The sequence below is a fragment of the Corvus cornix genome, chromosome 1A, assembly GCF_000738735.6.
Source record: "Corvus cornix cornix isolate S_Up_H32 chromosome 1A, ASM73873v5, whole genome shotgun sequence".
NCBI lineage: Eukaryota > Metazoa > Chordata > Aves > Passeriformes > Corvidae > Corvus > Corvus cornix.
The window spans coordinates 35,740,066-35,767,503 of record NC_047057.1 but is presented as its reverse complement, the minus strand read 5'-3'; the positions used below and the strand labels follow the sequence as shown (position 1 = coordinate 35,767,503).

At 41.1% G+C, this 27,438-nt stretch overlaps 1 long non-coding RNA gene across 1 annotated transcript; it reads right to left on the bottom strand.

Moving 5' to 3' along the window:
- Positions 1-3,122: 3,122 nt before the first annotated feature.
- LOC120411881 lies at positions 3,123-26,879 on the bottom strand. Its single transcript, XR_005604434.1, has 3 exons — positions 26,838-26,879; positions 25,800-25,932; positions 3,123-4,170 (listed from the first exon to the last, which is right to left on the bottom strand). It is a non-coding gene; the product is annotated as an uncharacterized LOC120411881 (long non-coding RNA).
- Between the last annotated feature and the right edge of the window lie 559 nt (positions 26,880-27,438).

The following is a 27,438-nucleotide window of genomic DNA, read 5'->3' as shown; positions in this document are numbered from 1 at the left end:
TTCTAATTTTATCTGTCAAATATGCTCTCCGATTTCCTTTACTTTTTAACAAGACTATCCACGAAAATATGGCTCACCAGAAAATGCGTCTGGACAATACTATAAGAGATGCTTGTCAGGTATATTATATGGAAAGGCTTTGTTTATTTCTCCATGTAATCTACACAATTAGGATACTACAAATTAGAATATAATTTGTGTCCTGTGTCTCATGAGGTCCTTTGAAGGAGCTGAACACTATGTAAGTCTCTACTTTTCCCTAAACACAGAATCTGCCATTTTTTTTTCTGAAGAAAGTCATTACATCTTGATTATTGAAAAATAATTTTCTCCTCAACAGGGTTAAACCTTATTAGCCTTTGGTAATGGTCTTTTCTAAAGGGTAATTAATGTATGACCAGCAGTTACTCCAAGAAAAACTGGACAGTGTTTTTCATGTATAATCAGATTGCCAAAAACACCTTTTATCTTTGTGAGCATGTTTCTCGTCAGTGTGCGTTTCACTAGCTCTCAGTACCCCGGACATGTCAGCTGGCCATCAATCATCCTCTGACACAGGCTATCTGAGGCCCTTCAGATGGAAAACTTCAACAGAGCTGTTGTAGAAACCCAAAATTGTGATTATGGAATTCTTACAGATTTCAGTAGCAATGAGTCACAAAGTGATGGGATCTGGGATGAACCACCCTTGAGCAGTAGAAGAGATAAGTGACAAAAATTAAGAAGTCTTTCTGCATAGCTGCTTGGTCCAAAACTTCCTGTGTCAGAGGAGAGTTATTGTAAACTAATTATTGCTTCTTTGCTGTGGGAATTAGTTTTGTGGGCATGGCCAGATGTAGGAGGGCAAGCATGAGTCACGTGGTAGAACTCTCCAAATTATCAGGCTCAGTGCTTAGTCTGGTCAATAATGAGTGAAGATCAAAACTGTACTCGGCATGACTGACTCCCAGGTCAGGTGTCTGGGAAAAGGATGATATCTTATGGAGGACAGCCCTGCTCATTCATCTGGGCTACCAAAGCTTCATATGCCCCTGAACACACTGACAAAGAGCCCGGGGGGCTTACTCTTCCCTTTATTTTTGTGACTTCAATCCACCAAGCTGGAAGAAAATTGATAATAAGTTCTTTTACTTTCCAGATGAAAAGTCTATGTAATTATGTTGGCATCCTTGAAAAGTAATACTTCAGTGTTATACACTCTATCAGAAATCTGAGGGTTTGAGCCTATTGGACCTTTACAACACCCACACCCACCTACCCTGTTATCTGCTTGATAGAGTAGCTGCAAAGCAGTGTAGGAAGACAGAAACAATTGCTATTTATTTTGCTTACTCTTAATTGGTTTTTTTCTTCTTTATTCTCTGTCCCTTTCAAATGAGTCTTTTATGATTCTGGGATATGATAATCCACTTTTACAACTTCAAATCATCTCACGCCTTCCTTCTTTTTTTTCCCCCCCTTTGTATTATATATATTACACAAGTAATGTGCATTGCAAAATATTAGGCAATTCTCTCTTTCCTTGCTAGGTTAAAGAATGATATACTTTTTCAATTTATTTCCAATGAAAGTTAGGAAATGACAGCCGTATTTGGTTTTTGCTGTGTAAAGTGAATGATAATGGCTCACCAACTGATTTATTTATTTCTGTTCTTTCCACAGTGTGCTACAATTGTTGTAAAATATTAGTCTGGTTTAGCTTGGAAGAACTGTACTTGACTATGAGTCCTTTGCTTTTGAAATTTAAAAATATATAAATAAATGATGGTAATTGTGGGCAGAATAAACTCTTGCAAGGGGCTTAACTCTACAAAGAATTATCCTAATTATTCCTTACAGGTCCCTAAGAGTGAGGATGCCGTGAAAGGGATGTTTTACAGGGGTTCCAAAATTACAGAGAAGTTGCTCATCTTTCTTCAAATATGTAGGCATTATTAAAAGGAGCTAAACTATTTCTTTTATGTTTAAGAAATGGTTTATAATTTTCTCTGTAATTGCCTTAATGTCAATCAAAATGATGTAAAAGTCTTGAAAGGAAAATATATAAGATCTATTAAAACAACCCTATTTATAATGTATGGGTTGACAGAAGAGAATGTGAGGAGGCTGAGGACGGACATTACAATTTCTCGTCAAAAACTCTTCCTGCACACAGTTATCTTTTTCTTCTCATATACAAAAAGTTACTTCTCTTCAACAGCTCTCCCAGAAGAGGTGTCAAAGGAGATGAGACAAGTATACTACAGTCAAAACCATGGATTTGCTGCAGTACTGCTACTGTCAGCTCGGCAATGTTGTCATCTCTGTGTGCATGGGACTCTGGGCAGGGTACCCACAACGTAATTAAAGTGCAGTCTACATGCTTATACTCAAAACTTTGATGCTAAATGCTTCTCTGAAGCAGGTGTTTCCCCAGAAAAAGTTCAGATACATATCTCCCAAAATAAATTATAACAATATTCTCTCCTTGCTAATGAAGGTGTGGCTTTCAATACCTCCAAAGGGAGGAGGGTCGACCCTCTGTTTCACACACCTTGGCTGGACACTCTATCCACTGAAGTTTAAAATGCAGGAGTTCTTTTTGCTTTAAGAAAAATAGTGATTGAAAGAGCCATGTGATATAAGATGTCCCATTTGGACTACCCTCTCCTGCCCAATTCCTCACTAGCTAACTCGACATTCAGACCTGTTTCTCATGAGGTCTTCTCTAGTTTCTTCTCTGAGAGTTTATCCTTTTTATAGTAGCCTGAGCATCTATCCAAAGCATTTTGTACACAGATATTTGGAAAGAGGGAATACTTCAATGTCAACTTCAAGACATATGATACACAAATCACAGAATATTCTGAGTTGCAAGGGACACAAACGACCAAGTCCAGCCCTTAAGTGAATGGCCTGTACAGGGATCAAACCCACAACCTTGGTGTTATTAGCACCATGCTCTAAACAGCTGAGCTAATCTCAGGGTCACTTTTATCCTAAACTGTTCTCTGCTTATCAGTAAGTGGTTGCACATACATTATTGTCAATTCCTTAGCACTTATGTCAATTAAAAGTTGGTGAACAGTGCTGATCCCTCATTACCAGCAAAGTTTTCATTAGTCTTCACCTCATCCAGCTGACAGTATGGTTCAGTTTAAAAATGTGAAAAGGGCACCATGCTCAGTACTGAATGTAAAGAATAGTCAGAGCAACAAACGCATGCTCAGATGTCACAAACATTTATTTTTAGGCTTAAATGGAAATTATAGCTAAACAAAATTATTCTCAGATGTGTAAATAAAGCAGAGTTTAGTCTTGTAAATATGAGGTCATGACAACACTCATGATGATATAAACATTATTCATGTGATGTGATAACATACAAAAAATACTTTGCTAGAAGCAAGGTATGATTTGAAAGACACACCTTCCACTGAAGCATCATGTGTTACTGCCTAAAGTATGGCTTCGAGCTTAAAACCAAACTTTTTATGACCTCAACCATAAAATCTTCATATTTACATCTCACATATTGACAACTGTCAGCTCAAATCTGATGAAGTTCCAAAGAAAAGTTGTGTTCTGCTGTTGGGCAATCCTACAAAGTGGATTGCCCAATCATCAGCAAGTGTCCTGCAGCCTGAACTCAGGCAGCTTCCCTGCTGACAAAGCACAAACTAGAGATTACCCGGCTCATGCTTCCATGGTAATGGCGCCTCTTCAGTGGTAACAGAAAGAAAAAGCAGCAAGCAGATATTGTAGTCAGGAGTCACCATTTATGCATCAAATACGCAAGGGAAGGTCAATTATCCTCTTTGTTCAAAGTGGCCTTTCACAGTTGAGGCAAAGCATTTCAAGATTCATTGGAGTGTTCAGATTCCTCTAAGCCTGCTTATTCAGGTAAGGGTTTCTGCTAGAAAACCTAAAGCTATGCCATGTGAGGCAGGGCTGTGGAAAACAAGGATGGAGGAAAGGGGGAGGTTAGGGCTACATGCCAGCAGCTGACAGCCATGGCTGGGTGCCTTCAGGTCCTTCCTCCTCAATGCTGACTTACAGAGGCTTTCCTTGTTGCAGGTGATTGCTCCTCTCCTGAAGTTGCAGCAAGGCTCTTAGGGCTGCTGAGGTTTTGAATTCAGAGCTGACTCAGGATCTGGGCTGGGCTGGGCTTGGCAGGATTGAGTGGCACAGCTGAAAGACACATACTGAAAGTCTGAAAAAATTTTAGGATGCCATTATCTCATCTGTTGTCAGGCAAATAGACCTGCCTGTGACAGGAGAGCAAACTCCATAGGTTTTGGTTTCCTCTGCTGTCATTTTTTCAGTCAACAAACTGATTTAAACCAAGCATGGATCTATGTTAAACAAAAGCCCCAACAGTCTGATTCTCATAAATGTTTAAGGACACTTTGTACCACTCTGCCAGCTTAAATGGACCTTGTAGACCTAGTAAACCATTTTTGCATTCCCTATAATGCTTCTGATATTACATATAAGGAATAAAGCATCATTCATATAAGTAACAGTCAAGACCTAAAATGCGGTCTCTCAAGATTTCTACAGAGAGAAAACAAAAGCACTGAAAAATTATCTCGTCCCACATGATAACCCCATAATCATGCAATCAATCTTACCTCTTACTATAAAAAATACTACCACAGCTGTAGCAGTAATTAGTAAGTCAAAGAGAAAGTAAAATATATTAGAATGAAAAGTCAGTAGTATATTTTTCTGGTGCAAAGGTTGGCTTGAGTTTGGCTCAACTTTAGTTAGTTTAAATATTAGCAGATTTTTGCCTAGATTTGTCTTCAAGAAGCAGTAAACAATGGTGAAAGCTCTAAAGTTACCCAATCTTTTTGAATAAAGGTACTGCACATGATGGGAGAAGAAAATCCCTAGTTACAACACTGTTTTATGCTTCCAGCTTTTGAAACCATGTCCTCTGCACTGGGGACGCAGAGATTTTTTTCCTGGGGAGCCCCAGGAAAAGCTCTGTTGCCACTGTTGTCAATATGTCAACAGCATGGTTTAACTGGTAGGATTCTCATAAAAATATTGACAGTCTGTGGTGGACTAACCCTGGCTGGGCATCGGGTGCCCAGTAAAGCTGCTCTATCCCTCCCCTCCTCAGCTGGACAGGGGAGATAAAATACAAGCAAAGGCTTGTGGGTCTAGATTAAGGACAGGGAAAGATCACTCACCAGTTATGGGCAGAACAGACTTGACTTGGGGAAATTAGTTAAATTTATAAACCATCAAATCAGAGTAGGATAATGAGAAAATAAAAACAAATCTTAAAATTTTCCTTCAACTTGCCTTCCTCCAACTCCTTCCTTCTTCCAGGGCTTAACTTGCTTCCAATTTTCTCTACCTCCTCCCCTCCAATGGAGCAGAGGAACAGAGAACTGGAGCTGTGGTCAGTGCATCACACATTGTCTCTACCACTCCTTCCTTCTCAGGGAAAGGATCCCTCAAACTCTTCCCCTATTCTAGCATGGGGTCCCTCCCATGGGAGACAGGACCCTGCTCCAGCATGGGCTTCCCACTGGGCCACAGCCTTCATCAGGCCTCCACCTGCTCCACTGTGGGGTCTTCCATGGGCTGTAGCTGGATGTCTGCTCCTCTGTGGTCCTCCATGGGCTGCAGGGGGACAGCCTGTCTCACCATGGGCTGCACCACGGGCTGCAGAGGAATCCCTGCTTCAGTGCCTGGAGCGCCTCCTCCCCTCCTTCTTCTCTGACCTTGGTGTCTACAGGGTTCTTGCTCTCACATTTTCTCATCCAGTAAACATTTGGATGATGATGCACAGGCTTTGTTTCCCCCCTTCTTAAGTCTGTTACCCCAGAGGTGCTACCACCATCACTGATATGCTTGGCCTTGGTCCATCCTGGAGCTGACTGGCATTGGCTCTGCTGGATATGGGGGAAGCTTCTGGCAGCTTCTCACAGAAGTCAACCCTGCAGACACCCACTACCAAAACCTTGCCACGCAAATCAAATACCCTGTTGATCAAAAAATATGTGCTAAAAACTGTGCTGTCAAGAACACCTTTGCACCACCACAGGTTTGATCCATGTTCTTCAAAGACATTGTATGACACAGGATATACAAGGAAAGGGATACAGAAGGAGTGAAAATTCGGCACATATTCCTTTCAGGTCTCCCAAACACAGTAAGAAAGACTTCAGGGAGTATTTACAAGAGCTGTCAATGCTGTTCTGCCTCCATGGTCTCTTCAGATTCTGCAGAGAGGGAAGCAGCCCCCATTCTGCCCCACAGACTGGTGCCTGCTCTGACCTGGTCCCTTGAGCAGCCCTTTTTGCCAACAGACTTTAAGCAGGAGCTGGGGACCATCAGCTTCATCAGGTTGCTGATGACTGACACAAATCCGCTGTAAGGTGAACAAAACCCAGAGAACAGAATGAAGAGACCAGAGATTCCAACTGAAGATCCAAATTCCAGTCATGTTCCCAACCCAAATTAACCACAGTGGCCGCTGTACAGATGTAATGATTGAAGAATAGGCTGCATAAATATAAAGGTGTGTGATTTTTATATTTGCCATTTTAAAAACCAGTGATAGTCACACAGCGAGGAAAATGCTGCATTTTATGAGTCATTAGCCCCCTTTATGAGATACATTTTGCACTGTATACCACTGTGTTGCAAGAGAAAGTATTTCAATAAGATTAATTAGCTGATGTTTGTAAAACATTTTGAATCTGGAAGCACCATATAAATGTGAGCTATTATTATTGTTATTTATTATAAGGGAGATGCAAATCCTCTCTAACTGTTGACTAAAGCCTTGCAATTTTTATGGTCACAACTTTGTCAAACAGATTTTTATCTTCCTAGCAGCAATGCGCTCCCAAAGATGTTGAGTCTTTAATCAACAGCTGTGATACCTCAAGCAAGTTATGAATTTTCCTTGATTTACAGCAGTTGAGTTTTTTAAAATTTTTTTTAGGGATGGGGCGGGGAGAAGCGTGTCCTTTTCAAAACATGTAACATAAGGCCAAAAGCTCCTTGGAGGAAAACCACGTTCACCCCAGTGAGGCTATTAAATCCATGTTCAGGCACTCAGTGAATGACCTGAATTTCATTGCACGAAGGAGGTAGTGATTCCCACTGAACCTGCCAGGAGCTGCTCTGGGAACACACACCCTTAACAACATCACTTATTTTCTTGTCTAGGTCTGGCTGCAGGATGCTCTGTTTAGACATGGCTAGATTGTTTTTTGAGTGTTTTTTCTGTTCATAGCTACCAGTTTGTTTGCTTTAAATCCTGGTCCTTCGTACAGAAAGATCTGTGCAAATACCAAAGGAGCTTGAGTTATTCAACAGAGTCCCTGAAGGGAAAGAAAGCTCCGCCACAGCTTCCCCAGAGCCCTGATAATTATTCCACATGGTAAGAATTCCTAAGGGAATCCCTAAGAGGAGTTGTCAGCAGCATTTTTATACTCTCTTAACCTGATGCAGACAGCAACACATGTGCAAGCCAAGGACAGAAACTGATTCTTCTTTCAGATTCTCCTCCAGGGTGTTAGCATGGGCAATGTTTACTGGAAACTGAGGCCACTTGTGTGATGAAAAGCTATTCTCTCCATCAGTACTATTGAAAAACACCTGGAAGAAGCAGAGGATCGCACTTGCAGTATTCAGCCATTAGTATCACTTAGAGAGGAGTTCTGGGAAGCCCTGACTCTCCTATAGCCAATGGGAGTGTTTCACATTTTTCACATGCATACATACAGCCTACTCTTGCAGTTATGCCCTTTGATCAGAAAAGTTTGAAAACACTGGCTTTTTGTACACCTGCAGTGTGGCATTTGCAATACTACAGGCTTGATGCAGAGTGGCTGGGAAGTTGCCCGGCAGAAAATGACCCGGGGTGCTCGTTCATAGCAGCTGAATGTGAGCCAGTGTGTGCCCAGGTGGCCAAGGAGGCCAATGGCATCCTGGCTTGTATCAGCAATAGTGTGGCCAGCAGGACCAGGACAGTGACTGTCTCCTTTTACTTGGCACTGGTGAGGCCATACCTCAAATATTGTTTTGGACCTCTCACTACAGGAAGGACATTGAGGTGCTGAAGCAAGTCCAGAGAAGAGCAACAAAGTTGGTGAAGCACAAGTCTGATGAGGGGCAGCTGAGGGAGCTGAGGTTGTTTAGTCCAGAGGAAAGAAGGCTCAGTGAAGGCCTTATCACTCTCTACAACTGCCTGAAAGGAGGCTGTAGCCAGGTGGGGATTGGTCTCTTCTCCCAGACAACAAGTGACAGGACAAAAGGAAATGGCCTCAAGCTGCACCAAGGGAGATTTAGATTGGATATTAGTAAAAATTTTGTCACAGAAAGGGTTGTCAATCACTGCAACAGGTTACTCAGGGGAGTGTTGAATCACCAAACCTGGATGTATTTACAAGATGACTGGATGTGGCACTTGAGGACATGGTTTGTTGGTGGGCTTGGCAGTGCTGGATTGATGGTTGGACTTGTCCAAACTAAATGATGCTGTGATTATTTTCCAGGGAAGATGTACATCACACATGATACATGAAATCAATTTGAAGTTGTGAGTCGCACATATACTTTCTTATCATACCTGGGTTTTCTGCACAACAAACATTTCTGTCCAGCAATTCACTTTAAAGACATCAGTGGCGAACTTCACCAGATTATTGCCAGAACAGGTTAGCTCACTGAGAGAGCCACATCTCTTATGAATGCCAGCCAATTCCACCATCTAATCAATGAAATATTTTATTTTAATAATAATATTTTAGTCAATGTTAATCAATATTATATTTAATTTTATTATTATTAATAATAATAAGATGTTTTATCATTTGGGACATTCAATACTGGGGATATGTGTGCAGCCTTCCCTTTGCCTTTACAACATGAGTCCACCAGGATGTCCATCCCCCACTAACAGAATCTTCTGTGGACCCATGGTAACGTCAATCCTGACCCAAAAGTTCTGTGAACCCTAATAAGTCATCTGTTCACAACTGAGTGCAAGTTACAGGCACCTACTTACACACAGGCAGGTTATTGCAACAACTGTTTTTGGGCAAACCCTGCCAATCTCTCATATGGATGACTCTATCTCGGTGGCAGAGAAATGCAGGTATAGGGTAAGGCAGAAAAGGTTTAGTTGCTGGTTTTTATATTACTGTAAAATAAAAACTTGCTGTTTCTCAAATAAAATTCTATGACTATGTGGATCAACCAGCCATTCCCCATGGGAGAAAAGAAGGTGGCATTGACAGAGGAGTCGCATGTGGATCTTGCTTGCTTCTCCCATCCCACAGTACAAACTCTTCACCCACAGGGATCTCCTCTAGCGGTTCTCGAATTTGGGCCATAAATAGGGCTTCAAGCATACACACAATAAATGTGAACTTCAAAATTGTGTTGCCTTATTTATTTTGCCTGCCTAGCATAGCACTGGCATTTCAGGACAGATGTAATTTTTTTTCCAAAAATAAGCATATTTTAATTAAATCCTGCAGTAAATAATTACATTTGTACTCCAGGGCTGTCAAATATTTCATTGAAAGTCAATCTAAAATAAATACTTCTATTAAAAATGTCATTTTTTCTTAACTCCAGTTTGCCTCTATAGCCATACTGAAAGACATGAATATTTCTCTCTGATACATATTTAGCTGAGAGGATTATATTTTGCTCTAAGTGTTTCCCACTAAACATTGTGACAAAGTTATGTGGATGTTGCATGACAATTTGATGTTTCAACTGAAATTTAAAAACCGCTGTATATGCATATATTTATGCTTCACTAGATTGTGACACGAAAGCCCCTGTATCTCAGTATTCTGTTGAATCCACAGCTACCTTAAATTTGTAGACATTGCTATCCTCGCATAAGAATCACCCATTAAATTGGGATGATTGGAGAACTATTTTTGGGCTTTACAGAGATTAACCAGACTTTACTTCCCACCATTGAAAATGTTTCTGCGACATGCTGCGCATTGGCAACAGAATAAGATTTTGACAGGTGCAAGAAATTGCTATGTCCCCTAAGATGTTCATTGGATTTTTACAAGATGAGCTCCCAGAAAGCTGCTGGGTACTGCTGTATGGGCACAGTTACTGTGAGTACTAGAAAAACGTGTTAACTAAGCAATCTGCATATACTCAGCAGTACGAGCTCCAAGAAAATGGAGCTTCTCCAACATATCTTAGGGAACGGAGTGTGTGGTTCCCATCCCCCCTGTGCAGGATAGGGGAAGAGGCAGGGAAGAACTGAGCCACTGCTTCATTTCCTCTCCATCCCCCTCACCCCATTCAAACTCACAGTAATTTAAGGAATGGGAATGAGTTTGATAGAAGCAAACCTCCCTTCTGAAGCTAAACCCACCTTACACAGTCAGATACTCTGTATTTAACAACACAGTCATGCAGTGACTGGAAGAAAGATTTTCTGTGCTGGACAGGTATGCACAGCAAATTTTTCTATGAAGATAGCCAGCCTCACTGAATACAACCTTGTCAGAGGTGCACTGAATGAGTCTGTGTACATACTTTGTACTGCTCAGTATTGACATTCAGGTGGAAGAATACAAGCAGGTATTCTTCCAGGATAGCATCTTTTGAATTTCTCTTTACATTATAAAAATACCTGTGCTGAACATAAACAGCATCTACACGTGATGTGTCATGTGCTCAAAATTTTTATTGGTATCTGCTGTGCTGCAGAAAAGTCTTACACTGAAGGAATCAGCTCTTTTCTCAAAAAGTTTGTGTGACTCTGTGCTGAGACTCTGACCAATGTTATAATAACCCTTGCCTGTAACTGGTTGCTTCCCATCAAGCCTGGGCTTGCAATTCGATTTCCTGCACTCACAGTCATGAGTCCCAGGCAGCCTACTTAGATCACACCTACCTGAGTAACCGCTCTTTTCCTGATTCCCCCTGACCTCCAGCATCAGCACCAATGTCTACTTTGAGTACCCAGGAACAGAAGAGGGAAAGAGGAGCAGGGAAGAAATAGTCCTTGTGCTTCCCCTCTTTTTCCTGGACCTCAGAAGGGGTCAGGAACACATGGTGTACAAGGAATGTTGGGGTCCCTTCCCCCCTGCCATGGAGCCCTGGCAGAGGGGCCCTGAGGGGACAGACACGGGGTTTCCCTGCCCCTGGTCAGCCTCATTCCCCTTTGGTTGTTTTGTGTTCCCCTGCCCGGGAAGGACCCTCGGGTCCCGTGATTGAGCAGTTCCTGGGCAGAGCCCCGGCCATGCAGCTGGGGAAATAAACATCTCTGAAACATCTACCAAGAATCAGTCCATAGATATATATATTTCTTTTCCACGGGCCTTGTTGTCCGACACACGTGTTGCAGTATCTGCACTGTAACAAAGGAGTGGCAGACAGCTGGGTTTATGGAATCTGAAAAACAGATTAATCTTCTTGCTGTCTTCAGCTACCTAACAGAAGTGTACAGGCAGGGCAGAAACCGACTTCTCACAAAAGATAGGATGAGAGACGGGCAGAAGTTGCAACACAGGAAACTTTAGTTAGAAGCAAGTTGACAAAATTTGTCCCTGAGGCCAGTCAAACATTCAACCAGATTGACCAGAGGGAATATAGCATCTTGATCAACAGAGATACTCAAAAATTGACTGGACAAGATCCTGAGCAGTATGATTTCAGTAGACCTGCTTCAGTTCAGGGCTTGGACCAGATAACCAAGAAGTGATTCACCACAAGTGAACCTAACTACCCTATTGCACTCTGACCTCCAAGGGCACTGAAATAAGGGGAGATGCCACATATGCTGGGTAGCTTTAATGATTTACACAAATTTCAAGCCCCAGAGTTGAGTTATCACTTGGGTTTAATGTCTGATGAGGATGTGCCTCGTCAAGCTTCCCAAGCTCATGCTGATAAAGGTTTGCATGCATTTGTTCTATAGCTAGATAGCTAGATAGCTAGCTAGCTATCAGAAGACTTATGTGGTAATTTAATGCTTTATGGCAAGTGTCTGATAGTAAAGGAAGCAATCAAAACCCCCCAAATATTCTGCTAGGCAGTAACAGGGAAGAGCTACCAGGGTCTTGTCATTATCTCCCCCACTGATCCTTTGGGAATTCTTTTTACTGTTTCTGTCTCTGTAGCAAAAACATTGTCCTCTTCCTACTATTCGCTCCATTAGATACCTCTGCACCATCACAGCACTTGACTATAACAAAATTAGAGAAGCAATCTTGTTCCCCTGAATGTCATGGTGCTAGTACAACCTCCTTTTGCAAGAAGGATGACCTTACTTCCCATGCCTGTGATCCTACAGCCATCAGAGTTACGCAGAGATGAGTCATTGTTTCCTTTCAATGACATACCACTGGAACAAAACAACAAGCATTTTTTTGTCATAGGAAATGTCATAGGAAATGCACCTATCCATGGTGAAATAAATAGCAATTTACTCAATAAATTGCAGGGATTAATGGAAACCTCAAAACTAATGTAAATGGTCCTGGTGAGAAAACAAAAATCTGGAAATCACATTGCCTTTAGTTGATTCAAATCAATCATCATTGATTGAAAAACATGTGCAAATATGTATCACTTAAGTAAATTCTTCCTTCTCCACTATAAAATCTATCAATCACAGGAACAGTGAATATCACTGGATGATGACATTTTGAATGTTGAGTGCATTTTGTACTAATTGTAGTATTTTATTATGTCATCAAGTGAAGGAAAACTGTCAGTGTTCTCAATAGCTGTGTACACAATAAATGCCTGAGAGATTTTTGCCATGAGTATTATTTGTCAAGCAAATATCTGTGCCTCAATTATTGTTTCACTTCAGCAAATATAGAATCAACCCACAAAGAGCGACAGTGGGAGAGCACTGCCACATTTGTAACTCTAACTCTGCCAGGGAATGATTTAGCCAAATACCCATATGGTGTGAATCAACACAGCTCCAGAATTCTTCAGTATTAAACTACTTTAGACCATCCAAAAACATGGCCCATGGAAATCACCAGTAGGTCTTCCAGTCACACATGTGGGCGGGAGTGTCCACTGTACTCTTTGCATTCCAGCCTCTCTCAGACTCAGCCTAAATCTCCCTCCATCTGATGCTTCCCAGGCAGTGCCACCACTGATAGGGAATCTCAGCATCCATGTGGAAAAAATAATATGCTATTGGTAGCCTAAATGCTTGAAGAAGCTTGGCTTAAGAATTTTTCTTTTAAATCATAAATAGTAATAAAAAAAGAACAGAAATCAAAATAATAATAAAATGGGGATTTTTAGCTACAGATATATTACCTCCTAATTTCTAAACCACATCTCCTCATTTTTTGGATGTGACACAGTCCTGCTACTGTGCTTTGATTGGTTAAGATATTAAGACAAAAAATAGTGCTGTTTTCCCATTTTCCCAACATGCAATTGAACCTCTTCATTCTTCACGATGTTTTCTGACAGTGTCATAATTTTCTTCTTCACAATTTCTCTTCTCTAAGCAGTTAGGAGCATTTCAGATTTCAGGCAGTTGATACTACCTATTTGAGATTCTCTTTTGGAAGTTGATTGCTGTCCATTTATTGGAAAAATGGACCAAGAAGGGAACTGCATTCAAGAAAAAACCTCAACGTCCAGAGTTTTGCAGAGCTAAAAATGCATCATCCACACAGACATATAACTTAATCCTCAGCTGTAATGATTGCAGTAGCTGGTAGTACTGATCCACTTTAAACTCTATCCATTTTCAGAATCTCTTTGACTTTCTTCTATGTGCAATATCTCCTTTCACAAAGTCTTCAATCTTGATCAAGTTGTGTTTATGAAAGAGAGATGGCTCCTAAAATCAGGAACCACTTTTCGGAGTAAATTCCTTTTATGTACATAGGCTACAATAAACCAGCTTTAGCAGGGTTGATTCCTACTGAAATACATAGAGGAAAAAAAATATAAATTGCTGAGAGGGTGTTATGAACTCCTGGTAAATCTGTTTCCCCACATGGATAAATTTGCAGGATGGCTTTGCAATAGTCTGTCTGAGTAAAAAGTTCTTTAACATGTTAAAGAGCCATTGTTGTCTATTTCAGTGGTTTTCTGCCATGTTATAATTAATGACATTTTGTGCTGATTCATTTTTTCTGTATTCATTAAAATGATACAATCAGGTCATTTTGGCAAAATATTTAATAAAGTTTTATGACAGGGAATATAGTCTTTAATTTTCATGCTACTGAATAACTAGAGAGAAAAATCAAATAAGAGCTTGTTTACATGAAAAATTAGAAGAGCTATTTCACTTTAAAAGCATGTCCTTCCTTAAGCCTAAATAACTCTCAAAAAGGCCTAATTTAGGGATTGAGTAAAACAATGAACTTATGCCTGTGTAACTTGGTTTATACTCAGGACCTAAAATAAGTGCCTCCATTTGTTTTGTCCATTTTAATCAAATGCTATTAGAAATACGGGATTTTCTAGGCATATGCTCCCACCCATGTGCAGGCCCATCTCATCAACATTTTGTCAGTCCTATCCTAACACACTGTGCCTATCTATATATGTGTGAGTACACACACAGCACCTCCTATTGCCTCAGATGCCTGATGTGCACTTTATGTATCTGACTGCTGCTAGATATGGGGCACCATGCTGTGGCAACTAATGAATTTTTTCCTGGTCGAGGGATTGCGGGGTCTTCTACAGCAGCAGGTTTTGTGCTAACCTAGGTTATGCTAATGCCATACAAAACTTCATGAAAGACTCGGTCACTGTATTTCAAGTATTTCAAAAATTCCCCGGAATACCTTTGCACATTTTTCCTCCCTTTAAAGTATTTAAATTTCTGTCCTGAATGATTCAAGAGCAACCTCTGAATTCAGTTGTATCCTTTCAATTGATTCCCAGTATATTTCCAACCCTGCTTGAGGTCAAGTTCAAATAATGGGCCAACAACAACCTTATGAAATTCAACAAGGACAAATGCAATGTGGTTCTCCTGGGAAGAAGAAATCCTTGCAACAAGGTAGGCTGGGGAGCAGCTCTGCACAGGACATCCTGGGCACACCAGTGGGTCAGCCCAGGCCAGCAGCGAGCCTGCAGTGAAGGCCAGCAGTGCCCTGGGTTCCATCAGCAGGACCACAGCCAGCAGACCAAGGAAAGTGATTATTCCCTGTACTTGGCAGCTGTTAGACCACATCGAGAGCCCTGTGTCCAGTCTGGGGCTCCACAGTACAGGAAAGGCATTGATAAACGAGAGCAGCCCAGGGCAGGGATGGAGTACGTGCCCTGTGAGGACAAGCTGTGAGGGACCAGAGCTTGTTCACCTGGAGAGGAAATGTCTCTGAGGGCACCACAGAAAAGCCCCCAGCATCAACGAGGAGCTCGTCAAGTAAACAGAGCCAGGCTTCTCCCAGTGGCACGTGTCTGGGGGCTGAGAGATAAAGGACATTAAGTGAAACCACAGAAGTTCAGATCAGAGAGAAGAAATGTTTCCTTGTGAGGACAACCAAGCAGAGGAGCCATATTGCCCAAAGGAGATCTACAGTCTCTCTCCCTGGAGGTTTTGAAGTGCACACTCTGGGTAGAGTCCAGGGCAATCTGTTCTGAACTTCTGAGCATGGGGTTGGACTAGAGGCCTCCTGAGGCCCCTTCCGGTCCAAATTACCCTGTAATCCAATATGGGCCAGAGAGGAATTAAGCTATGCAATATATTCCCTTTGTGATTAGGGCAATATGAAATGTCACTGATGTCCTTCTCCCTCTCAAGACATGTATTGTTTCAAATCATGCAGGCATGTCATAAAGCTTACCTAAGCAAGTCTTTGAAATAAGGTGAAAAAATTCTTCCTTTTTTTTTTGATTCTGAAAGTTATGAAACATGAGCACAAGATGAAATAATGCATTGCTAAAACCAGAATAATTTGCAGAAGCATTCAATCAGATAGTTTAGAGGAAATAAAGCCCTAGCATTAGGTTATGCTAAATATAAAGAGCCAAACTAAGTCTGGATGTAACTCTTTAGGGTTTTGATTGAGTAACTTGATACCTGAATGTAATAGAAAAATACTTTTGAGTTTTTCACATAGCTACTGCCCTGCTGGCCTGGAAAAGGGATTAGAAATTCAAAGACACGAGGAGAATTGTGGCAGAGCAAGAGTTTGGCTGTAGGGAAATCTCAGAGCGTCTCATAGACGCTTTCACTTAGTGATCTGTCTATGACTAAATGTCTTCTCCAAACATAAAGTGAAGAGAGGACATTGAATTAAGTATAAATTATTATAGTATTATCTGGCTGACTTGGATTTTTAGACTGAAAATTTCAGACCAGACCAAAAGTTAATTATTATTTATTTGCATAATTAGCATCCTACAATGGTATTATTAACTCTTATCTTCTGAACTTTAGCTGTCTTTTACCAGAATCTAGCAAGAGTTCTGAATCTCCACATCATTGAGAAGGCATGGAAATAGGGCTGTGTAACTGTACTATAAAATCATCTCTATACTTTCTCAGCAAAGTAATCATTCAGTGTAAGCTATCGGAAACAGAGATCCTTTCCTGTTAGTACCATTAGCATTCCTACTACTTAGCAAAAATTTTAAAACAAATATCAAAGTGCCTTAGCCTGAAGTGAAAAAAACCCAATATGTAACAAAAAGCAATCTTCTTAGGTTCTTGACGTATCAAAAATAGTTAACTGCTCAGCAGTCCCAGCCCTAACTTCTAATAGGATAAACCTAAAAGCTTTGTCAATTAATTAACTTATCCCTACATCTCAAATTAAGAAATCAAATAAACATGTAATTTTCTTTCCTTCCATGCTTCAATTCCCAAAAGTAATGCAAGTATATTTTCTATGAACAGCCTCAAATGATGAAAGTGATGCAAAAGGTACAGTAGATAAATATAGACAGAAATAAACCTCTGAAATGATTTCTCTATTTGTCTAGAAGAAGAAAAGAGGAAGTGTTGAAGTGCAGAGGTGTTCAAAAGTAGGTGAATGAGACTGTACCTCTGAAAACTTACTGCAAAATTCCCAGTGAAGTTACTTCTGCACAGAAAAGGAAGCAAATAAGAGGGTACCCTCCAGCCCCTGCTTAATAAAATGTCAAATGGGGCCCTTCCTTCTGTTCACTTCTAACAAAAAGATAAAGAGCCACTTGTTATCCTCCTCTTCAAAATCATTATCAGCTTAGGACCTCTTCACTCAGAAGTGACTTGAGTCCACATCTGCTGCAAGTGTCCAAACCAATAGTTTTTCAAGAAGGTTGACAAAATATAGTGAAAGTGGGACATTTTCACTTGAAAAGGAGGAAAATAAGTGTTGCTATCAGTGGATGTTCTGCTCATGCAGGTGTGTCTCAGAGCCAATGGGGAGAACGGCAGGGTATGGCAGGCACAGGGATCTTTATGATAGTGCAGCTCTGTCCAGCCTGTAGCTCTGTCCTTGGGACCTGCAGTACAGAGATGCCATTAATCAGACTCCTGATCCTGGGACTTTCTCTTTTACTTTTAAATGTCTCTTGCTAATTCCAAAATTCAAGGAAATGTGGAGTTGTTAGTCCCATTATTTGATCAAATAGGTGTCAGGGATTATCCAAGAGAGAAAAATTTAGGCTGAGAATGGTGGTGCCTTTCTATCACCTTGAGTTCAGCACTGAAGCTCCAGACTGATGTTGAAAAAGCAACTTTGAATGGGTGCCTCTTGAGTAATTCTGAACTGGTTCCTGTGAGTAACTCTGCTTGGTTTTCCACTTCAATGGAGGGGTCTTCATTTATCCCTATGGAGCACAGTGCACAGGAGAGTTAAGGACTTCACTTCAGGAGCTAGTAATCAGATACCCAAAAAGTTGCAGCTTGGCAAGTGACTCTTTACCAGTCATGCCCACTGCTGGCAAGACATTTCTATCCTCCCAGTGAATTCTGTCCCTAAATATAAGGATCCTAATTTGGCACTAGGGAGTTCAAATGCTGTGATTTTTTTTTTCCTGAGAAGAAAAAAAGAAAGATTGTGGAAAGGGTAAGTATGGGGGAAAAGAATTTGCTTATGAATTAATAGATGATCAAACAGAATGGGTTTGAATGTGAAAATCCATCTGAAATAAATAAATTCTTAATATACCTAGTTTTGACAAGATGCTGGTAGGTATTATAGGATTTTTTTTTCTTCAGGGAGCCCGTTTGCTGTTTATTCTGCAATCCAGAAGCCTCCATCAACCCATGGTTGTTCTTGAGATATCTCACTATCTCAGGGAGAACCCCTGTTGCTATTTAAGTCATCTTCTTGTTGAACATGCAGATGATATATCTGAACGTGAGACTCTTCTATTTCTCACTGCAAGGTAAGGATATAACTAATTCATGTCAGCAGTCACTATATGAAACAGAAATTATTTCAGATTCTTTCAGGAATTGTCTAAGCCTAAGCCTATCAGCCCAGCAAGGTATTTGGACATCCTAGCTTAAAGCGTATGAGCTACCCTAGGATTTCATGTGATTTAGATTACTTGAGTTCATTTACTGAATCAGGTTGGCATGAAACACTAATCCTTCTCTTGCCTCCCTCTGACGTGTATTTCTATCTATTTTGTGGATGGTAGGTACTCCAGTTTCACAACCAGGCACAGAATTACAACAGTAGTTGTGGTTCTCAGAGAAATTGCATTAAAAATGATGCCCAGGAACAGTTTTACCTGTTGCTGCATTTAAAAAGGTGACATACAATTATAGGATTTATATCTAGTGTAAAATTGTACGTGCATTACATGTTTGTAGAAGAGATCATACTTTCTAAGTATTCAACAATGACTGACATCAAAAGCCCTGCTACCCAGAGTGAACTGACTCCCTCAAGATATCCATTGACAGAGCTTTGGTCTGTGGCTGAAATGACTCCTAAGGCCCCACTATTTTGACAGATCCCTTAGACTGCAGCCCTGATACAATTTCTCTTTGGGTTTTTTTGGTTTGGTTTGGGGTTTTTTTTGGTTGGTTGGTAGGTTGGTTTTTTGGTTGGTTGGTTGATTGGTTTTTGGGGTTTTTTGGGGGGGTTGTTTGTTAGTTGTTTGGTGTTTTGTGATGCAATTATGTCCCAAGACCTACTGTACTGATACCTACAGAAAGAAGCTGTGATGATGGACACAACGGACACAGCCTGTGTGTTTCTGCAGGCACAGCATGCCTGGGGAGCTGGGCTGACACCTAAAAGATGGATGAAGCTGCCACCTGGGAGACTGCTGCTTCTCCTCCTGGCCTGGGGGTCAGACAGGCTCTTCTGGATGCTCAGGCTGGGACAGGCCAAGTGCAGTTAAGCAGGGAGATGTTTTGTGCAGGGGGTGAGTGGCCCTTGCCTATCCTCATATTTAGACACCCGTTTGTACACAAAATGGGTTTTGGCTGTAGGCTGTGCCTACCTGAAGATGTGATCTGTAGGATATTTTTGATGTCATTAATGATTAGATTTGCTTGTGTCCACTTACACCAATTTACTCACCCTGTGTACTACCATGTTGTTAGAAATCTAGAACACATGCCAACTAAGATTCTCCATGGGTAAAGCTTTTCTATTATGTTTATCACAATAAAAGGCAAACTGCCCCTGACAGGTATCTCACTGTGCATTGGAGGTAGCAACCTGAAGCCCCTATGAACAATCTGTTTTACTGCAAAAACTGAATCTGGCCCAAGACCTGATCCAATCCCTTCTCTTGGGATATTGAATTGTTCCGCCAGCCCTCTTTCCCCATAGCTCCATGCCATGTCTTCACAAGGCCAAAAGGAAGCACCTTCACCATGTAACCAAAACTCCAAGGCTGGCTGGCAGGTGCCAGCTCTGTGCTGCTCTCTATGGCCAGTACTATGTGCTGACCTCTCATCTGGCTGGAAACACAACACTTATGTAATGAGAGTACATGGCTGAGGTTTGGGGACCTCCCTGTCACATGGGGAATGATGGCCAATCTGCCTACATGATGGAAACGTATTCTGGCCTGTGATGACAAGGGGCTGGACTATTCCCCTAGGAAACCTTATCCAACCCGCTCCAGTTGAGAGACTCCAGCCAGTGATGCACATCCTGATGCATTTTTTATTCTGTTGTCAGCTCCTTCCAAGCCACTGCTTATCTCATACTTAGTATATCTTTGTGGGCTTGATCCTGCACTCAAAAGCACATTTTTATGCTAAAACCCTTGTTCAGCCACATGAGAACCAAGCACATGCTCAGGTCATTGTGGGAATGAGATAAGGTTATTAAGAGAGCAGAATGACCAAGCTCTGCAGAAATATATACCCAAGCCACCCTTTCCAGCCTTCTTTCTCCACCCCATTCTCCACAGAAAGGGAGATGCATATTTGCACTGTAATTGCATGGGAACCTCCTTTCATCAGTGGACCCAGATTTTAGACAGAATTCAGCACAGACCACAAGCTTCACACCATTCCCTTAACAAGATTCCCTTAACATTCCCTTAACAAGTGCAGCCACTTAATGGAAGAGTTTAAAGGATCAAGTAACTGAAGCAAATTTATTAAAGCGGAGGCACAGAAATTTCAATTAATGATGGTTGGCATCACACAAATTGCTCCTTTTATGAAATACACGCTAAAAAGTGTCTTCAAAGGAATTATTTGACAGTTTCATTAATACATTTCTATGGTTATAGCTCCCAGACTTATCTCTCAACCTTCTTTATTTCCATTCACAACAAAAAAAATTTAAAAAAGGTTGTAGGGGTTTTATTTTCTGCAGAGGAGTAGAGTTTATATCTCAGAGTTTGTTTTGATGGAATAAGAATCAGGATGAGCCTAGCAAACAGTACAAAAGAGATTTGGTTTTTGTCCATAGAAGGAGAGGAGGTTCCACCTGCTAAAATTGACAATTATACACCACATGAATAAATTGACTCTGGATACACCATGTCATATATATCTCCTTGTCAGATACAAGTAAGTGCTTACTTCTCCGTGCACATGAAATCTTAAAACATTCACTTGTAGCGAAAGAAAATAATCTTGCTTCCAAAGCAGGTGGGCTGTGGTAGCCTAAAGTAATCTACAAAGCAGAAAATGCCTCAGTATTAAGTCTTTTGTTATTCAATGCATGTGCATTTTGCAATATAGAATGATAGGATATCTCATATGTACTAAGCACATAAATATTTATCATAGTTTTATAATTACGCTTTTGCTGTGTGGTTCACTGACACAGGGCTTAGAAATTTTCTCTGTTTCCCAGTTTTGCATTTAATAAAATGTACACCAAAGTCCAATTCTCAGATCCAATAGTGCTGAGTGAACTGAGATGTACAGACACTTATGCCTGGCTCTCCGTGCACTACATGAAATTGCCAAAGTGTATTTACAAGACAGAAATAGAGCATCTCAGAGGAGCTACTCTCAAACCTTCTAACAACACTGCCGATTTGTTTCAAGTTGAAATCTTCCTTGCTGGCTACTTCTTCTAGAACTGTAAATATAAACAAACATGTTTAGTAATGACAAATGCTGCCTTCCACATACCAATCATACCTGCTCTTAGTTACAGCAATTTCTACCAAAAAAAAACCAAAAAGCCTACAAACCTTAGCAGCTATATAGACACTTATCATTTTTAAGGCTTGGAGTTAAGCCAGTCATTTGAATTGTGGAGATGTCCATTCCAAATATATTTTCTGTAGTGATCATTGCTGACTTGTCATTGAGATCTAATGACCTTCTCCAGTTTCTTTACTGCTGAAAAATAATTTTATTTTTCAGTATTTAAGCTCTTCCTTTTATAAGCTTTCTGCTTTTGTTCGCAATATTATTTAACTTGTTCTCCTAAATAAATCTGGAGGAACCTTTGCCTCAAAATCACAATGCCAATTTTATCTCCTTTATCATCCTTTCAGCTGTAGTTCATTCTTTCCGACCGAGTGAGTCAAATTCCCAAGTTCTCACGGCACACTGAACCATAAGTTCTTAATTAATCTCTTCAACAGCAAGTAAAAAAAGAACTTCAATGCAATCCACTCTGACACATATTCAGAGAATAGTGAGCACTCACTCAGCTCAGAATCGGTCTGAAAAGGGAACCTGAAGCACATTAAGCGATTTCCAATCTTTATACCTGAGTCTGACAGTTTATGATTAATGATAAATTGCAAAAAACCCTCTGCTTTGCATCTGTAAAATGACAGCAAGCAGGGAGGTGTCCAGGCATCTGGCCATCACTGCAGCATCAGGAATACCTGCCTTTACAAGCAAGTTATAAATCACTGAGCACTAAAATCCTCAAAATACTCAGTGAACAAGAAAAAAGATGAGAAAATGGAAGCAGGCACTGTGGCCCTGATACTTGGGGTCCGTATGAATGTTTAAAAATGAGAGACTTATATTTGCTGTAAGGCAAACCTGTGCATGGAAATTGCTGTTTGCCAAATACAAAAAATAGATCTTCAGCCTCTGCCTTGGTTTTCTTTTGAATTAATGGAATATATTAAGAGAAAAAGAAGTAAAGTCTTAGGGGCAGAATATATACACTGCATTCAGAATGCCCTTAAAAACTGAGATATACAAAATCCAAAATCATAGAAAAAGACAGCAACAAAAATTCTCAACTGATTTTGAAAACTCTATTGGTCACAGTATATCTTTCCAAGAAATACATCCTCTTGAGAAGGGATCTGTGTCAACGAAGGAACCGTCTTCTTTTGACCAGACAGCTATATTCTTGATAACAGTGTATCAAAGAACTTAACTTTCTCAAGCTCCTTTTAACATTTTTTATACACAGATTAATAGTTAGTCACTGGGAAAGCAAAAGCCACAAATGCAAGCAAAGCACAGCAAGGAATTAGTTCATCACTTCCCATGGGCAGGCAGGTGTTCAGCCATCTCCAGGAGAGCAGGGCCCCATCACATGTGACAGGTACTTGGGAAGACAAAAGCCACCACTCCAAATGTCCCCCCCTTTTTCCTTCTTCCCCCCACTTTATACACTGAGCATGATGTCCTATGGTCTGGAATATCCCTTTGGTCAGCTGGGGTCACCTGTCCTGGCTGTGTCTCCTCCCAACCTCCCATGCACCCTCAGGCTCCTCACCAGCGTGGCAGTACGAAAAGCTGGAAAGGCCTTGGCTCTGTAAAAGCTTTTCTGTATTATGATCACTGTGCTCAGCACAAATCCAAAACACAGCCCCATACTAGTCACTGTGAAGAAAATTAACTCTACCCCAGCCAAAACCAGCACAGCATGATATACAAACTGCTACCCCCTCTTCTCTGTACATGGGTGGAGAATGGCAAGTGGACCAAATAACATGTCAGAAAACCATTGAAAAGGCAGGCACAGGTTTTTCTCTTCCTTCAGAAATTTGTAAACCCAGACAATGACCGTGAATCTTCAGGAGATTATTCATTAAATCAGACTACGGCCATTAGCACAGCTTAAATAGACTCCAAGCAAGTTCAGAGTAAACAAAGAATAAAGGGTTGAATACAAATACAGAAATTCAGCTGCCATCAGATATGAAGAAAGGGAGCTCAACTACAATGCTCCAAAGGGAGCACAGCTCCTGCAGTGACTCAGCTCTGAGTGGGGAGTGAGACACAGCAGCTGGATCTTCTTTTCTCTGGCTGTAGCTGACAATATTTATAAGTTTGCTATGCTAATTTCCCGCAGGTCCACCTGGATTTTATCAGCTTATATATTTTCCCGAAAAACAGTTTTTACTTTATCTGCTTTACTAACATTGTGATTTACAGAAAGTGGCTTTGTTTCAGTCTAGGGATTTCTCAAGTCTTAACTTTTCATGCTTCCTCAAATAAAGATTCAGTTCTCCAACTGAATAAACATATAAACAGTGCAGCTTGTGGTCTGGTGATTGTATTGTCACAAAACTATTTTTAAAGAAAATAAGGAATCATTGAAAATCATCTTTTCCCTTTAGAACCAGTTATACTTTCAGCTCTGCTCATCCCAGCAAAGAAAACCCTTTTATTTAAGACAAATGAAGCACATGCAAACAGCATGATCTGCCCATGCTATGTTTTTCACTGACAACTGTTTACAGAACGTATTTTCATCCATCCCTTCTTTCCTTAGTGTTCTTTAGCAGTCTTGTCCAAGACTAGCACCAACTTTAGTAATATTCAGTATGCTGGGATGTAAATGAGAGTCCCACTCAGCAGTAGAAAATTGATGTGCAATACCATCTGACATGTTTGTAGCAGCACTTAATTATTTAATCAATTTAATAACAGAATATTTGAACCACCATTAAAAAAAAAATCACTGGGCATAACCAATTCAGACTATAAATCAGACATTTTGCTCTCTATTTTCATTCTTCAATTACATTCTGTGAACTAATCGGCAACAGTTGATGGGAATTTAGGATGTAGACAGACTATAACAGGTGGAGCAATCAGCTCTTCACAAGAAATTAATTTGTACAGCCGCTATTACTCTCTCATACACACACATCCCGATTTGCACACACAGCCAAGCAGATAGCCCTGAGTATTGCTAATTGTGATTACAGCCAAAAGTCATAAAACACATTTCATTATATTCAGGGGAATGATAGCTGTGCTCATTCATTTATCTTTCTATTTTCTTTGAAATTATCTTTGTAATCTTCAGATATACTTTTGCTTGATTTTATTCCTGATTTTTGAACAAAATAATTGTTTTGTATCGCAGTATTCATACCGGGTTTATTTGAACTTCATTAAAACCACTCTGGTAATTTCTGAATTGAATAAAAAGTATGTTGAAATGTCTAATGATGGTTCTCTTGAGACACAATGAACCACTTCAGTGTGAAAAGTAATAATAAAATGTTTATAACAATATTCCATCAAGACTAAATTTCTCCCATCATGTATCCTCATTTCAACCAGCTAAAATTCTTACTGTCATTAAAGCAAGAAATTCTGGCCCTGGGAAGCTCCCTTAGACATTCAGATTATCTCTCTGGGTGGGGTGCAGTCTTTCTGAAGCCCCCAGGTTCTTCTTCACATTCATGGCACGTCTGATGCTTGGCCCCCCCCAGCAGGAGCTGGAACTGGTGCCTTGCCCATGGGCTGGACCTCCTCCAGCAAACATCAAACCCTGGCAGGCACTGGCCTGTAAACAGTGCTCGAGAGGGTTCAGCAGCTCAGGAAAAAGCCTCTTCCAAGGCAAACTGTAATTGAACCTCTTTTTCAGAAAGCTGTTAAAATCAGCATACAAAAAGATAACACTGCATGCAAGGTATCCTGTGCTGTGTTTGCTGTTCCCAGGGACCCACACTTCTTAATGAGCTGAACTGGGAGTTGAGGGATTGTCTGGGTAATTTAAATTTTAGGGATGATTTGAGGAGCAAAGTGGTTAGTCAAAGCACCTTGTATGAACTGGCTCCTCAGAACTTCAGCACAAGAATATGCCAAACAGCCATTCAGCATGGAATTGGATGGAGATGCTTTAATCTCTATCCTGAATAAAAACTAGATATCTCCTTTGCTGGAGCAGGAGTTGCAGCAGAACCCTTGAGAACCCATAGGAAAGAACAGATACAAGATGTACATTTGTAGCCCAGACAAAAGGACTGGAAACCACTTGTGGTTTCTAACTCCCACTGTCTCTATGCCCCTGGGCATCCCTTCTCAGCTCACCCACACTGCACATCTCCATTCGTGCAGGGGCTCTTTAGCAGGAGGGCTCAGTGGGACTTTCAGACATCTGAAGGGACAAAATCCTCTGCACCCTGTGTTTGAATAGTGTCTGGTCCCCTGCATCACCCAAACACGTCTTGTCTTCAATTTATCATCACTGTACAAGAAGGAAGAAAGCATTTACCTTTATAGTCAGATGACTGGAGAATAAAAAGCCACATCAGTCATCAGTATCTTGTATTTCAGCATATTTCAAACAGCAAGACATCCAGTTGCTCAGAGACTCTTTATTGGAGTTTATCTTTCCTTCTTTCTACCTGCCATTAATAAAAAGAAAATGGGAGAATATTCTAATATTCTGCGGGTAGAAGGATGTAGTGGTTTGGTCCAAAATACTCATTACTGTTTATCTGCTGTGAGATAAGAATTAGGAGAAATGCAAAACAGGCACCAAACTTGAAAGAATATAAAGAAGTTTATTAACAGACCTAAAAGAAGAAGAGGAAAAAAATTATACCACCTTCAGAACTCTCCTCCTTCCCCCACCTTCCTCCCTTCTCCCACTGACAATGTTCAAAGACAACCCTTAAGATGTTCAGTCTGTTTACCACTTCCACAACAACCCTGTTCAGTCCATTTAGAAAGAGAAGTCTCTTCTTGCTCATGCTATGAAAACATTATCACAACGAGACAGCCGCCCACTTCCAAATATCATTCAGTCCATTTAGGAAGAGGAGTCTCTCTGCCTGCGTGTGAGTCCTTTCCCCCGATTTGCAGCTTTTCCCGCAACTGCTTTCGAGGGTCCACTCTTGAAGTTTTTTGGGGTACAATTTTAAGGTTGAGCCGTTCAGAAACAAAAACAGAGGCCCTTCTCCTTCCCTGGGAGCAAAGGGTCTTCATCATCTTCATCGTTAGGACTATCTCTGGGAGCATCTCTAGGGACTGAGGTTTTCTCCTTTCCCATTTGGAGCAAAAGTCCTCATCTGGTCCATCTCTCCCTGTCCAAACTTCTCATGAAATTACAGCTGCGTCAGCATCTGCCTATCTTAGTGCAGGTGCTTTTGCTTACGAGCTGAACACTCCACCCCCCATATCTTCATGAAATTACAACAGGATACTCTGATATATCATAGCTTCACAACAGAATTTCAGCTTTAAGCATCTCCTCTCTCTCTTCCCTCAGGTTTTCAGCTCTTCACAGCAATAAAAGGGTTAACCTCACCTCGGCCTTGCAGCTTTGCAGCTGGAATGTTGAATTTTTCTTATCGCAGTGGAGAGGGGGGAGAGCCGAGCCGCTCCGGCTGCCCACGGCAAGGCAGTGGGGGGGGTTCCACGGCTGGAACAGGTCCATGGCTTCAGGATGGCCGTGGCCCGGCCCGGCCTGGCCCAAGCAGGGCCTGGCTGGGCCCACTGGGCCCTGCTCGGGCCCTGCAGCCACCTGTCCCAGCGCCGGAAACGAGAGAGAGCTTGGAGGGGGAGTTTGCCTATTCTTAAATGTGGATAACAGAGGTGATCACAACTTTAAGTGGCTTAGAGAATTGTCCATATTCAAACTGGCCAGCTGATAGGTTCTATCAGTTCCCAGAGGAAACTGTAAGCACCCCTTAGCAAGGACGTCCCTTCCGGGACTATGCTTGCTAACCTATGACAAAGGAAAAAAGGAATAAACCAGAAGGTAACTGAGATTCTTCTGACACAACAGGAAGAACAGGAAATGATGCTCAACAGAGCTGAAGAAGAAAAAACACCTTGCCATGGGTATGTGTCTATCTGAATTCCCAGCAGAGCGGGGACATGTTACCAGGAAAGTTGTGTCAAGGGGT